Raw genomic sequence first — 4,738 nt, 5'->3', positions numbered from 1 at the left:
TAGTTCATATTAGTCCTTTTTGATCCTTCGTATTTCTGTGGTATCAGTTGTAACATCTCTTTTTTCATGTCTGAATTTGAGTTCTCCTTTTTTTTCCTGGAGAATCTAGTTAGAGGTTTGTCAATTTTGTTTATTTTTTCAAAGAATCAGCTCTTAATTTATTGATTTTTTCCCCACTCTTTTTAATCTCTATTTATTTCTACTCTAGTAGTTTTTCCTTCTTTCTACCATTTTATTTTTCTAGTTCCTTGAGTTGTAAGATTAGGTTGTTAATTGAGATACTTCTTATTTCCTGATGTAGGCCTTTCTTGCTATGAACTTTCCTCTTAGAACTGCTTTTGCTATATCCTATAGGTTTTAGTATAATTTATTCCCACTTTTATTTGTTCAAGCTGTGTTTTAATTTCTATTTTGTTTCTTCATTGACCCATTTGTTCACAGTATATTGTATAATCTCCACATGTTAGTGAACTTTCTAGTTTTCTTATTGACATCAATTTCTAGTTTCATAATGCTGTGGTGAGAAAAGGTCCTGGTTATGATTTCAATCTTCTTAAATTTATTAAGACTTGCTTTGTGGCCTGACATGGATGTATCCTGAAGAATGTTCCATGTGCCCTTAAGTGAATGTTTATGTTGTTGCTTTTGGATAGAATGTTCTCTATATATCTAAGAAGTCTGGTCTAATGTGTTAAGGCCAGTGTATCCTTATTTATTTTCTGTCTTTATGATCTATCCATTGATGTATATCAGATATGCACGTTCTTGACTATTGTTATGCAGCATTCTGTTTCTCCCTTTACATTTTTTTAAATGTTTGTTTTTGAGAGAGAGAGCGAGAGAGAGCACGCGAGCACGAGCAGGGGAGGGGCAGAAAGAGGAGACACAGAATCCGAAGCAGGCTCCAGGCTCTGAGCACAGAGCCTGATGTGGGGCTGGAACCCATGGACTGTGAGATCATGACCTGAGTTGAAGTCAGACGCTAAACCAACTGAGCCACCCAGACACCCCTCTCTGTCTCTCCCTTTTAAATTTAATATTTCCTTTACATATTTAGGTGCTACCGTGTTGGTTGCATAAATATTTACAAATTTTATATGTACATGTTGGATTGACCCATTCATCATTGTATAATGACCTTCTTTGTCTGCTATTGCAGTCTTTGATTTAAAGTCCATTTTGTTTGGAGGCACCTGGGTGGCTCAGCCGGTTAAGCATCTGACTTCAGCTTGGGTCATGATCTCACGAGCCCCGCGTCGGGCTCTCTGCTGACAGCTTGGAGCCTGGAGCCTGCTTCAGATTCTGTGCCTCCTTCTCTCTCTCCACCCCTCCCCCACTCACAGTCTGTCTGTCTCTCTCAAAAATAAATAAACATTAAAAAAAATTAAAAATAAATAAATAAAAAATAAAGTCCATTTTGTCTGATATAAGTGTAGCTACCCCAACTTTCTTTTCATTTCCATTTGCATGAAATATCATTTTCCATCCCTTTGATTTGTGTGCTTAAAGCTGAAATATGTCTTCAAAGGTAGCATATACTTAGGTCTTTTTTTTTTTTAAACCATTTAAGCACAGTGTCTTATGAATGGAAAATGTACTCCATTTACAATTTGAATTACTTATTACAATTTGAATTACTTATTACAATTTGAATTATTTCCTGACTGTTTTGTAATTCTTCTCTATTTCTTATTGTCTTATTCCCTTAATTTGTGGTTTGCTGACTTTCTCCAGCAGTATGAATACACACTTTAATCTTTTCTTTACTATAAGCTTGTTTTGTGCTTACCAGGAGACTTACATATAACAACTTAGGTTTGTAACAGTCATTTTGATAACAACTTAAGTTTAAATGTATTCTAAAGTTCTATATTTATACTCCCTTCACCATAGTTTGTGTTTGATGTCACATTTTCTATCTTTTTATATTGTACATCTATTTATTGTTTTTACTTAAAAAAATTTTTTTTTAATGTTAATTTATTTTTGAGAGAGAGGGAGACAGAGTGCAAGTGGGGGAGGGGCAGAGAGAGAGAGAGAGAGAGAGAGACAGAATCAGAAGCAGGCTCCAGGCTCTGAGCTGTCAGCACAGAGCCCGATGTGGGGCTTGAACTCATGAACCACGAGATCATGACCTGAGCCGAAGTTGGACGTCCAACTGACTGAGCCACTCAGGCACCCCTTACTTCCTTTTTAAAAGTTTTTATTTAAATTTCAGTTGCCATACAGTGTAATATTAGTTTCAGGTGTATAGCATAGTGATTCAATACTTCCATACCTCACTCAGTGCTCATCACAAGTGTGCTCCTTAATCCCCATCACCTATTTCCCCCATCCCCCTCCACCTCCCCTTTGGTAACCATCAGTTTTTTCCCTATTGTTAAGAGTCTGTTTCTTGGTTTTCTTCTCTCCCTCTTTTTCCCTTTGCTCATTTGTTTCTCAAATTCCCCATATGAGTTAAATCATATGGTATTTGTCTTTCTCTGGCTGACTTACTTCACTTAGCACAATACTCCCTAGCTCCATCCATGTTGTTGCAAATGGCAAGATTTCATTCTTTTTTATGGCTGAGTAATATTCCATTATATGTGTAGATGCCACAAAGTAGGTGGTAATGCCTTAAGTGTATGCATGTTGTCAGGCCCAGGGGCCTCTTCCATCCTTGTCAAGGGCAGTGCTAACCTTCTCTCTTTTCATACAGTGTGTGTGTGTGTGTGTGTGTGTGTGTGTACCACCTTTTCTTTATCCATTTATCAGTCTGTGGACATTTGGGCTATTTCCATACTTTGGCTATTGTTGATAATGCTGCTATAAACATTGAGGTACATGTATCCCCTTGAATTCGTATTTTTGTATTCTTTGGGTAAATACCTTGTAGTGCAATTGTTGGTCATAAGGTAGTTCCATTTTTAACTTTTTGAGGAACCTCCACACTATTTTCCACAGTATCTGCTGCAGTTTTCATTCCCACCAGCAGTGTAAGAGGGTTCCCCTTTCTCCACATCTTTGCCAGCACCTGGTGTTTTTTTCTGGTTGATTTTAGCCACTCTGACAGGTGTGAGGTGATGACTCCTTGTGGTTTTGATTTGTATTTCCTTGATGAAGAGTGCTATTGAGCATCTTTTCATGTATCTATTGGCCATCTCTTTGTCTTCTTTGGAGAAATTTCTATTCACGTCTGCTGCCCTTTTTTAAATTGGATTGTTCACTTTTGTGTGTTGAGTTTTATAAATGGTCTCTATATTTATAAATGTTCTATATATTTTAAAGCGATACTAACCCTTTATCAGATATGTTATTTGCAAATATCTTTTTCCATTCTGTAGGTTATCTTTTAGTTTTGTGGATGGTTTCTTTTGCTGTACAGATGCTTTTCATTTTGATATAGTCCCAAGAGTGTTTTGTTTTGTTTCCCTTGCCTTAGGAGATATATCTAGAATGAACTCAATATGGCCAATGTCAAAGACACTACCGCCTGTGTTCTCCTCTAGGATTTTTATGGTTTCAGGGCTCACATTTAGGTCTTTTATCCATGTTGAATTTATTTTTGTTTATCACATAAGAAAGTGGTCCAGTTTCATTCTTTTGCATGTAGCTGGCCAGTTTTCCCAACACCATTAAAGAGATTCTTTTTCCCACTGGCTATTCATTCTTACTTTGTTGGAGATTAGTTGACTGTACAGTTTTGGGTTCATTTCTGGATTTTCTGTTTTGCTCTATTGATCTATGTGTCTATTTGTGTGCCAGTACCACAATGTTGTTTTTTGTTTGTTTGTTTGTTTGTTTGTTTTAAATTTTTTTTAACGTTTATTTATTTTTGAGACAGAGAGAGACAGAGCATGAACGGGGGAGGGTCACAGAGAGAGGGAGACACAGAATCTGAAACAGGCTCCAGGCTCTGGGCTGTCAGCACAGAGCCTGACGCGGGGCTCGAACTCACGGACCGCGAGATCGTGACCTGAGCTGAAGTCGGACGCTTAACGGACCAAGCCACCCAGGCGCCCCAGTACCACAATGTTTTGATCACTACGACTTTGTAATTTAAGTCCAGAATTGTGATGCCTTCAGCTTTGCTTTTCTTTAAGATTGATTTGGCTATCCAGGGTCTTTTGTGGTTCCATACAAATTTTAGGATTCTTTGCCTAGCTCTATAAAAATTGTTGTTGGTGTTTTGATAGGGATTGCATTAAATTTGTAGGTTATTTTGCACAGTGTAAGTATTTTAACAATATTCTTGCAATCCATGGTCATGGAATATCTTTCCATTTCTTTGTGTCATCTTCAGTTTCTGTCATCAGGGTTTCATAGTTTTCAGAGTACAGATCTTTCACCTCTTTGGTTAGGTTTGTTCCAAGGTATCTTACTGTTTTTGGTGCAGTTGTAAACGGGATTGATTCCTGTTTCTCTTTCTGCTGCTCCATTATTGGTGTATAGAAATACAACAGATTTTTGTACATTGATTTTGTATCCTACAACTTGACTGAAGTTGTTTATCAGTCCTGCAGTTTTTTGGTGGAGTCTTTTTCAGTTTTACATAAAGAGTATCATGTCATCTGCAAATAGTCAGTTTGACTTCCTCCTTGCCAATTTGGATGCCTTTTATTTCTTTTTGTTGTCTGATTGATATGAAAAACTATGTCAACAAATTGTACAACATTGAAGAAATGGATAAATTCTTAGAAACACATAAGTGACAAAAACTCAAACAGGAAGAAATAGAAAACTCGAACAGACTGAT

General features: G+C 37.0%; 1 non-coding gene across 1 annotated transcript; it reads right to left on the bottom strand.

Moving 5' to 3' along the window:
• Positions 1–2,574: 2,574 nt before the first annotated feature.
• LOC122218853 lies at positions 2,575–2,704 on the bottom strand. The gene has a single exon (XR_006202162.1). It is a non-coding gene; the product is annotated as a U6atac minor spliceosomal RNA (small nuclear RNA).
• Between the last annotated feature and the right edge of the window lie 2,034 nt (positions 2,705–4,738).

This window comes from Panthera leo, chromosome B1, assembly GCF_018350215.1.
Source record: "Panthera leo isolate Ple1 chromosome B1, P.leo_Ple1_pat1.1, whole genome shotgun sequence".
Taxonomy (NCBI): Eukaryota; Metazoa; Chordata; class Mammalia; order Carnivora; family Felidae; genus Panthera; species Panthera leo.
The sequence above is the reverse complement of the archived record's forward strand: the minus strand, read 5'-3'. Positions and strand labels throughout refer to the sequence as shown.